Raw genomic sequence first — 11,003 nt, forward strand, 5'->3', positions numbered from 1 at the left:
ATTTGCTTAACATTACATTACAATTCAAATTACAATTTAATATAACCTTAATACTCTTAAAGACTAATATATACTAGATATATACATTTGAAAACTTTATTATTCTATAAGAAAAGCATTAATTATTAAATTATTAATTATTATTAAATTAATAATTAAATTATTTAATGCTATAATTTCTTATTCATATAGGTTTTTATTCATTTGGATGTGTACACACAGTAAAACAGTACATGTGATGTATTTCCTCAAAATAGGAACGAAGTTTTATAGGAATGTAGTAGTTACATTTTGCTAAAGGGAATCGGAGATGAGATCATAATAAATAATAAAAAGTCATAAAAGCGCTTTCATGTGTGTTACGACAACTTTTTATCATTTCATTTTATCATTTAAATTAAATTAAATATCATTTTTTACTTTACATATTTTACTTTTACCTAATACATTACACATTAAAATTTTGCATAATGCTTTCAGAAATATGTCAAAGGAATAAAAAGCATTTCTCGAACCATAAACATTTTTTCTGCAGTATGGGGAAAACCAGGGTGTTTTTTTTTTAATTATCACACACACACAAACACACACATGACAATGGTTTTTTATAACAGGAATTTATAATCGAGATACATTTTGAATGAAGTTTTATTAATTTGTTTATATACTTTAATTCATTGTGTTGTTTTAATTAGATACTCTACAGAAAGCCTTGTTTTTGTTTAAATGAATCATTAATTTTAAGTAGATAATTAAATCATTTTAATATCAAATATCTTGTGCTTATAACTGTTCTAAGGAGAAATTTTGTTTACATTAATTTAGTGCTTTACTTTTATTTATGGGTATATTCAGAATATTAGAGGTGTGCATTTGTCTTTATGTGGTGATCCCTCACTGTGCTGTTTTCAAATATTTTAATTAATAAAAGTGTAATTAATAGAAGTTTTGTAGTTTTTTAGCATGAATAAATAAATATATATATATATATATATATATATTTATATATATATATATATATATATATATATATATATATATATATATATGTATAATATACAGATGTTTTAAACAGTCCTGGGTATTTAATATAATTTTCTTTTATCTTTGCAATTTAATTGCAGTTCTCTTACATTCTCTAAATCATTTAAATCGTCTTTAAAGTACTAAAAAACTTCTAAAAATGTGGTGTTCTAGTCAGAGCTGCTAATAGTTAACAGAGAAGCACTGGAGAGTGTTTAAGACCACTTGAAATTCTGCTGTTGTACTTAGGATTTTTTTTTACCAGGCTGGATTTTAATCTGGATTTTAATCATGTATAACATAAATTCAGCATTATTTAAAATCCCGTCTTCTTAAATATAAAGCATCATTTAAAAAAAAAATCGAAATAAATAAGCGCCATGTTGTCTCTGTGTCCTCCATTTTGTTATAGCAGCACTTCCCTGCAGCCCTGCCCCACCCTCCCAAAATTATGTGCCTGCATGCCAATTGATCCTTAATGCATACACTAAAACTAAAACCCTTTTCCATGACACACTGTTTTAGCCATGTATTAAGATACCCAGTGGTTATGTTACATCATTACATTTTATTTTAGTCTATTGATCCTGCTTGCACCACTGTTTCTGTATTTCAATTTGAGAAATTTAGATTTATATTATCTCTTTTATTTGAGTATTAACTTACTGGAGTGCATTATAGGAAACTGCACTTAAAAGGAAACAGGAAAGTATCGTTAGCGTTTTCATTATGTGAGGAAGGTGAGGACGTGGTAAGTGCTCTGTCAATATTAATCCCACTTATTCAAGGTATTTTTGGTGATAGGTAATAAAATCAGATAACATTTGAGATAGACGCTATATGATTGGCTAAAGATTTTTGTGTTGGTTCAAGGTTTGTATTTAAAGTAATTTATATACATATTTTTAAATGTGTATTTAACTTAAAAATGATTCTGTTTTTTATATTAGTTTTTTCTATTAAGACACTAACACATTTGACTTTTGTACATGACATGTATTATCTGCTTGAAATAGCCTTCTTTTTAGTTTTAATAAGGCATAAGGTGTTGGGGTTAATGAAATATTTAAGCAAAACTAGTGGAGAGTAAAATGAATAAATTTTTTTAGGTTAATGTAGAAAAAACTAATTATTTTTAATAATTTTATATATTACATATTGTCTAATACCACACACACACTATTTATATATATATACATATTTGTATGAATATTTATATATCAAATATGTGTGAATGTATATATAATGTGTGTATATATTTAATATGTGTGTATATATAATGTGTATTTATATATATATATATATATATATATATATATATATATATATATGCAACAGGTGTAACATTTGTAGCTTTTTTTAAGCTCTGAGCAGGCTGCAAGGTGAGCAAACTTGGCTTTTTCGGCTCCTAATGGGAGCAGTCGGGTCAGGGGCCAGCTGTGGATGACAGCCCTAAGGGGATAACTTCCTAATCCCTATTAGTCAATGTTTTAGTGCTCTTTACCTACACTAAGCAAACAGAACACTCAGTTTGAATGGGGGCCGGCCTGCTCCCAGCGTAACACTTTTGACCCCAGGGTCACGCCCTTTGTTCCTCTTTATACAGAGGCTGACCCTAAAGTTCACAGCTGTAATTGAGAGGTCTTGCAGACACGCGTACTCAGGGGCCCAGGACAGACCACCACCGAAGAGCAGCCCGCTGTCAAAAAGGTGAGTAAAAAAGGTGTATTTTTTCCTGCAAACTTAAACTAAATAATTGTTTTTTAGTTTATTTTAAAAGCTCATATATTTTAATACATTTTGATTATCTGTAGTAGTAAGTGCTAAAAAGTTTCCGCATTATCATTAATGTCAAAGTGTTAAGCTCACTTGAGCTGAGCTCACTTTTAAAGTTTTATGGGTGAAATTGAGTAGTATACAGTGCCCTTAGTGGCAATAAACCCTGCAGTGATTAAACACAGCCCACCAGTCACTGTTTAAATATTAACTGTAATTAAAAAAGCTATCAGGTTATTGTCATAACTTACTTTTTTTGTAGAAAAACACAGATTTGTCATATTTACAAAGCTATTAAATCATTTTATTAGTGTTGAACTCTATAGAATAACATAATAATAACAAGTTTATTAAAATATGAAATAATGTAATGAAACTTTTTAAAGATTAATAATTATCAATGCATGTATTGTCTTATATATTACCCAGCACTTGTTAAGTATTACTCCATCTGGGAGCTAAATATTATTCGTTTTGAGATCTGTATGTAAGGTTTATGGGCAACTTATATTTTTAATTTCTGTTAATCCTGATAACTTGAACAGAACATTCGGTGCAATGCAACAGATTGGACACATCGGACAAACAGACCTGGATATGGCATTTTTACACAAATATTTGTGCACAATTTATATGTATTGGCTAAATATTACATTAAAGGATCCCTACTTTGTTGTCTTAATTCAGCAAATAAACAGTAATGTGTAATACAGTATGCAAAAGTTTACATAAACCTGTTTTCACGTGAAATGTGCTGGTTTACACTGCACAGCTGGACAGCTGTATAGCTAATAAATAGTGGAAAAAAAACTACCTAGCAAACGTTTTGTTTCTTCATACATGCAGTTTTTTAGTTACAAAAATGCCCTTACAGAAATGTAATAGTATATAAACATCATAATTAATTAGAAGGTGTAAGTAATTAAAGAGAAGTGTACTTTTCTTCCCAGGTCTGATTTATAAGTGTGTAGAATTTGGATTGTACATGTGCTGTACATGTGTTTTGCCTCTGTTACGAGGATGAATGAAATGTCATGTATGCTGCTAATTTCTTTCTTTTTCTAAATCATTACATTTATTTTAACTGGCTGTATAATAAATGGCTAAAAACTTTGAACACATATAACCAAAATGGTGTTTTTTATTATACATATGTAGTTTCTGTACTGCATTCCAACAACACTGACTTGAGTTTGCACAATTAAAACTATAAGTGTTTGTTGTAATTAACACTAGTGCTTCTGGTCCATCATTTTTCTGAATGACAGGCCTTGTAAAGCCACATACTGCATTAAAAAAACAGAATTGTACCCTCAAGTAAAGTCAGCAGTGTATGACACTACACACCAGTGGTAAACAAGCAGCATATTTGGACAGAATCATTTTACCAGTACTGATCCTAAGGTAATATGTCCAACAAGTTCTCATTTCACCTCACTCATCATACACTTTTTTAGTCATTGTGTAAGACGAGCAAACTCGAATTTCTGTTTTGTGATTGGTCAAGAGATGTGGCGAGAGGTGACATCACAGCGCTGTCGGCCTTGCCAAAACACGTGCGTATCTGCTCTTGTTGTGTAGAATTGGAATAAAACAGAGAACATGCTTACTTTTAGTTTTTACGCTTTTCTCCTTTTGACATGGTGTCCTGCAGGACAGATTTGCTGTTAGACTGAAGGTGTGGTGAGTGTTTTGTGCCGGACGATTGAACGTACGTCTGTCTCAATTGTGTGCTAAGGGCCAGCAGGAGAGCTGAGGATGAGGGGAGAAAGCTAGTCGAGGTGGCCCGGGATGAAACAGTGAGAGAGGGAGTCTGGGCGGACCGTGTCCCTCCTTCTCGTTAGAAAGGGTGTTTGTGTGATGTTTTCGACGAGAGAGAGTGGCAACGGTGTTTGTGCGCCTGCGCAAGGTGGACGTGGCGCAGTCTTTTGTCACATTGATAACTGCTTCATGCAGAAAGCCACATCAGCTGAACACAGCAAAGCATTAAAAGCAGCAGTAAATGTCTGTGAACTGTCAACATGTTTTCCCTTCAAAGTTTTTTCTTCATGTTTACTTCGTTTATGATTGGATCAATTTAGTTTTTATTTACGCAAACCCTGTTTTTAGGAAAAGTTGGGACACTCTTAAATACAGTAAAAGCTTAAATTGTAATTTGTTAAATCACTTGAACTTTTATTTAACTGAGAAAAAGTACAAAGAAAACAAAATAGCATTTTGTAAATATAAATATAAAAAGTAATAGAAAGTGATGCCTGCAACACACTCAAAAAAAGTTGGGACAGAGGCAAAATAAGGCTGAGGTTACACAAATAACACTGTTCTGGAAGGTTCCACAAAAAGCTCGGAACTCGGAACAGGTGAAAACATCAAGACTGAGTAAAAAATGAGCATCCACCAAAGGCTTAACCTTTGCAAGCAAGCATGGGTCGTGGTTCACCACCTTGTGCCAAATTGTGTGCATTTAGTTTAAAGACATTGTTTCTCAGAAAAAGATTGAAAAGAACCATCTACAGTTCAAAATACCATGAACAGATTTGGGGGTCAGGAGAAAACCTGGTGTGTCAAAGCCAAATATGGAAACTGCTGCTAATTGTGCATGACTGTCAGGCGATATTGTTTTTGAAACTGTCATGCTACCATTATGGACATAGCCACATGGGCTTGGGAGTACTTTGTAAAATCATTGTCACTTAACACAGCCACTGTATCAATAAATGCAACCTAAAACTGCATTATGAAAAGTGGAGGCCTTGAATTAATTTTGCACAGATATGGGCCTGGGCCTGAAGTGGAAACGTTGGATTCTATAAAGAACTGGCGTTGGATTCTATGTGCGAAAAACACAAAAAGACCATCCAGACTTTTACCCATGAAAAAACCCTCAAAAAACCAGCATCTGTGATGGCGTGTGGGTGCATGAGTGCCCACAGCATGGGTGATCTGCATATATGTAAAGGTGTAATTGATGTGGAGACTATTATTGTTTTTTTCGAGAGACATATGCTGCCGTTTAGACGACATCTTTTCCCAGAAACTCCATGTCTATTTCAGCAGGACAATGACAGGCTTTATTTTGAAAAAGTTTGTAGATATAGAGTGCGTGTGCCGGACTGGCCTGCCTGCAGTCCAGATTTGTCTTCTGTTAAAAATGTATTGCGCATCATGAAGAGGAGAATCAGACAACAGTGACCATGGGCTGTTAAGCAGCTGAAGTCTCATATACAGCAAAAATAGGCAAAATTTCCACTTTAATTAGTATGTTCAATTTTCAAACGATTAAAAAGTGTAATTAAATAAAAAAGTGATGTGACCCAGTGGTAAATATGCCTCTGTCCTGGCTTTTTTTTTTTTAGTGTGTTGCAGGCATCAATTTTTAAAATGTGTTTATGTTCAACAATTAATATTAAGTTCTGCAGTGAAAACACTGGAAATCTTTTCTTTGTCATTTTGCCTGTTAAATAAAGGTTCAATTAAACTAACATGTTACAAATATTAGATGTTATTGCATTTTTGAGTGTCCGAATTTTTCTGGAAATAGGATTTGTATAAAAATGGTTGGACATCCGATCATGCCAGAAGCGACAAGTGGCTAAAGAAAACTCCATGAAACACTTAGGGGAAAAAAGTAATAGCAACCAGGCTTAAAAGGGAAACCTGTCCTCCTTTGGGTAACGCCCCACACTGATATTATGTTCTTAAAAACGTATTTATATAACATTCTAAAACGAAAAGTGAAAAGTCATTTATAATAAAAATGAAATATAAAACATAGCATATACTGTATTTTAGAAGAATGTACAGTTTGTAAAGTTAAACAGAATAAAAAGGTTTATCAGATTGCAAGAGTTAACATTATAATTAGCTGAAACTCTCTGGGATGTCAAGGTAGGATAATTCGTAGTGCTTTAGGGTTCATGGTTTCAAGGTAAATAAATAAAATAGGAAAAATCTGGAAACTCAAATATAATTTGATAATAAATTACAAATAATTATTTACATTGCAGCATAAAAATTAATATCTATTTATTTTAAATGTGTAATTGTATAAAAATCTAATAAATACATATTAATTATTAATTTACCTTACAGCAGATAAAACATAATTTAAAAGTGTGTTAAAAAATACAATCACATAATCTTACTTTTAATAAATCCCAACATTGGATGCAATAAATTTTTTACGACAAAATTACATCCACAAAACAGGTAAATGTCAGATACTGATGTCGATGGCTATAAATATCCACAATTCTCCAGCTACTTCTGTTAATTTTACATTTTCTCCCTTTCGGCTCATCTCTCAGTAAAAAGCTTAGCTCCCATTTGGCTCTGTTAAACACACACCTCTGCCTGGTGTGAGTGATCCTGCAGAAGTGAAAATAATCACATAAGGCCAGATTATACTTTTTATATCATGAAATTTAACACCATGTAACTTTAAAACAATGTATTACTTATTAGGAGATCAAATAGTTTTAAGATGCCGTTTTAGACAAATAAAAACGATTTAAAGATACAGACACCCTGTTTAATAAAAGCAGAAGTGAATTGCAGTATTTTGTGTAGAATGTGTACGTGTACGTATTTGCATTTACATTTTACAGTCTAGTACATTAAATTTGCAATAGCATTACGCTCAGCAGACCTTTCAAGGGATGTAAATGCCGTTCGTGTTCTGTCACAACGAAGGACGTGATTTGGTTAATACAGCACCCACATAAACCCCTCCTTTAGTTCTTCTCTTCCTCTACAACTTCTCAACCTTGGGCACAGAGTCAGGTAGGCTGTGCCTTGTGGTGTGGCTACAATGTGTGATTGTGTGTGTGTGTCGGTGTTACTGCCGAGTTCTTGCTGCAAATAACAGCAGCTGGTTTACCTCCAGCATAGCCTTTTTTTCCTTTCAGCTTCTGATTGGTGGTGTTACATTGTAAGAGGTCTGTTTTCCAGTCTGACCCACTGGTGAATTGCAATAGTTACTCACAAATCCGAATTTGTGAAGCTTATCAGTATTGGATCCCCCCTTTCTGTATGCGGCAATGGACTCGACCAGACCATTTTGAAAATGGTTCAAGCCCTGGTTGCATGTATCATTTTTAGCAGCCACTACCATTTTGTGATGTTATTTGTTCAAATCTGATTATGCCGACATAATATACACTGTAAGTTAAAAAGGGACTTCTGTATCTTTGCTTATAACTTTGGCAAATGTTGATCCATTTTTAAAATTCTTTCACATGAATTCACAATGTCGTAAATTGGCATTTTACTGTTCACAGTTAAAGTTATTAAGAAAATATCGTTTGTGAGAATGAGCATTTCACAACGTATTGTAACTACACAATTAAGGTGTGGTGGGTTATGAGCAAAGATACAATTATGCCTTTTTTGACTCCCCCATGTGCACTAATTTCACACTGAATTGAGATCCCCTCAGTTCAAACTAGTAAAGCTATCGCCTTAGTGGACCCGACCTTCCCAACCCATACAACCCTCGCCCCGCCCATCTGAAGTCATAATGAACTTCACTGTACCTTGAAAATACTTCATGCTGTGCTTTTTGTTTGTCCTTTATATAAGAAGCCAGCCTCATTCTGTTGCATGTATAGTTTTCTGAAGCCAGTCCTATTCAGTTGCGTTGAATAAACATTAAGTTTATAGAATTTCCATTGCACATTTAGGTGCAACAGCCTCAGCCGTTTTGCTCATAAAAGGACATTTTGCTTGAGCATGACATTTAATGAGTGAGATTTTATGTTTTTTTATGGTTAACTATGCTCTAAAAGAATGTTGAATTTATTATTCATTTATTCTAAATAAAATTACATATTCTACATATAGAATTTAATGTAGTAACTAGGGATGTAACGGTACACTCTACCCACGATGGGATGTGATTCACGATACTGAGTTCACGATATGATTTTTCCAGATTTTTTTAAAACTGAACTTAAGGACAAATTATGACAAAGTTTCCTTTTATTATTTTTCTTAAAAAAAGAAAATATACTGTATTTGTGTTTATCTTTTATTTATCTATATAATGAATGCCCTTTTATTTCTGAGGTAGGTACAAACTATGCGAAACAACTTTGAATTAAGCCCAATTTGGCTGAAAACCCCCGAATTAGGCAACCAGGCGTATAGCGCCAGTGTTGTCAACCAGGCAAGGTGAATAGCGCCAGTGCCCACTGCTGTTTAAAGTGAATATCGATTCATTTTACATGTCAAATTGATTTGAATCGTGGAATTTTTTAATCGGTTATTAACTGTCTTGTGGTGAATCGTAACATCCCTAGTAGTAACTACATTGACAAACTGATTTACTGCTGCTCCTAAAATTTTTTTAATTTAAATAGAAATTCTGTCTAATGCTTTTTTAAAATTAATTAAAAACATATTCTAATTGGAGGCACGATAATTATTATTTATTTAATTTTAATTATTTAATTTTATTAAATTTTTTGTGGCCTTAATGAACACATGAAACACACCAGTATATTTACAGTACTATATATTAGATGCAGCATAAATAATAATTTGGAGTTGACTTTTTGGTTTACGTGTAGCTAGCAGAAGCAATGATGCGTCAATTTCCTGGCTCATGTTATTTACATCATAAAATCTCAACAAAGATCAGCCTACCAAAAAATAAAAAATATCTGCAGATTGTGAGTCCAAATCTAATAGTAATGTATGGGGTAAGGGTGTAGATTTCAGCTTCTGATTGTGGCAGTACAGTGTGAGGCGTCTGTTACATTTGAAAATATGAGAAAAAATACCAATGAACGCAGATCTAACTAAATGCACCCCCCTTTCCGGATCAGCAATGGATTCGACCGCACCTTCTCGAAAAATTGGTGGAGCCACGCTTTTTCTTATGCTTTGTATTCACCGACAGTACCTTTCTACTGTACGTCTAACTGCATAGATACTAGAGAAACAACTTTTATTTCATTCAGTGAGTAGGTGCAAGTTGTTTTAATAGTTAGCTCCCAGTTGGGAGAACTGGAGTCACTTTTGTCTCTTTCCCTTCGCGCCCTCTCTCGTAACTCCGTCGTTCTCTTCGCTTTTCTCTCGTGGCTTTTCTCACTGACTGTGGGGAGGAATATTAAAAGCTGCTTTGCACGTGTTCTCTGCAGCTCCCTTATTTCATCATCCACTTACTCCATTACTTTCGTACGCTCTTTCGTTCGCTTCCTCTCTTCCCTCCATCACTGTCCCCCCACCCCCCACCGCACCCCACCCCAACTCCTCCGAACTCAACTACTCGCATGTGAGTAGTAGAACGGAGAGAGAGCATGCAGATAAAATAAAAAAAAAGGCTGCTGCTATTTCTACAGCAGGATCCTCCCCTTCAGGCAGCCTGTGCCAGGAGGAGGGTTTTCACAACTCACTAGATATTAACCCTCTGCCTCTTCCAACCGCTTGTGAACTTCTACATTTCTGCCTCCCTTTTACCATATTTTAAATCTTTTTATTGGGTTTCTCCTGTTTTGTGACGTATATCCTGTTAGATTTCTTTATTTAAGTGTCAGTACATGATGACTCCATATGCTGGCTGGTTTTGTGTAGATCTGGTGTGCAGGTGTTTGCCGTCCTTGCTCAGGTTTCTTGGCCGGTTGTTTGTAATGCTGAGGTTTGAAAAAGGCTTTGGTCTTTCAGCTTGTTGCATGTCTCCGAGTGGGGAGGTGCCAACCGCTCCATCTCTAAAGCGCCACCCTCTTTCGCTTTCTCTCTCTCTCGCTCTCTCGCTCACTCCCAGCTCACATTCTCTCGCCCGCCCTTTCCTCCCTCTCTCTCCGGCACACAACTACAGTGCTTCTTTTACGCTCGTCTCGCTCTCCCTCTTTGAAAGGAGAGCAGGAGGGGTGGTGCAGTGGCGGAGCTTTTTCTGGGACAGGTGCCAATTCCAAACAAAAGACATAAAAAGGCAATGAGTGAGAGATGCGTCCATCGAAAGAAATATGTTGCATGTTGAAACCAAAGCGCAGATCTGCAGCGGTATGTGTGCGTGCATGAGTGCGTGTGTGTGATTGGGTGTTTATTCAGCTGGACATTAAAGTGGACCTTCAGCACGCAAAGGCCGAGGAAGTAAGCTCAGTGAGATTTGGAATGACTTTTTCTTCGTCTCTCTGTCTCTCCCCTCGCGCTCACACTGTCCACTGAAGGCATTTCAGGCACATGGGGTGTGGAGGGAAGGG

At 34.9% G+C, this 11,003-nt stretch overlaps 1 long non-coding RNA gene across 1 annotated transcript in view; it reads left to right on the forward strand.

Moving 5' to 3' along the window:
* LOC134315100 (uncharacterized) overlaps positions 1-3,914 on the forward strand; it is a 50,342-nt gene extending 46,428 nt beyond the window's left edge. Inside the window, exons 4-5 of the long non-coding RNA XR_010012466.1 lie at positions 2,630-2,733; positions 3,345-3,914. This is a non-coding gene — a long non-coding RNA (uncharacterized LOC134315100). The remainder of the gene's footprint in view (positions 1-2,629; positions 2,734-3,344) is intronic.
* The last annotated feature ends 7,089 nt before the right edge of the window (positions 3,915-11,003 follow it).

This window comes from Trichomycterus rosablanca, chromosome 1, assembly GCF_030014385.1.
Source record: "Trichomycterus rosablanca isolate fTriRos1 chromosome 1, fTriRos1.hap1, whole genome shotgun sequence".
NCBI lineage: Eukaryota > Metazoa > Chordata > Actinopteri > Siluriformes > Trichomycteridae > Trichomycterus > Trichomycterus rosablanca.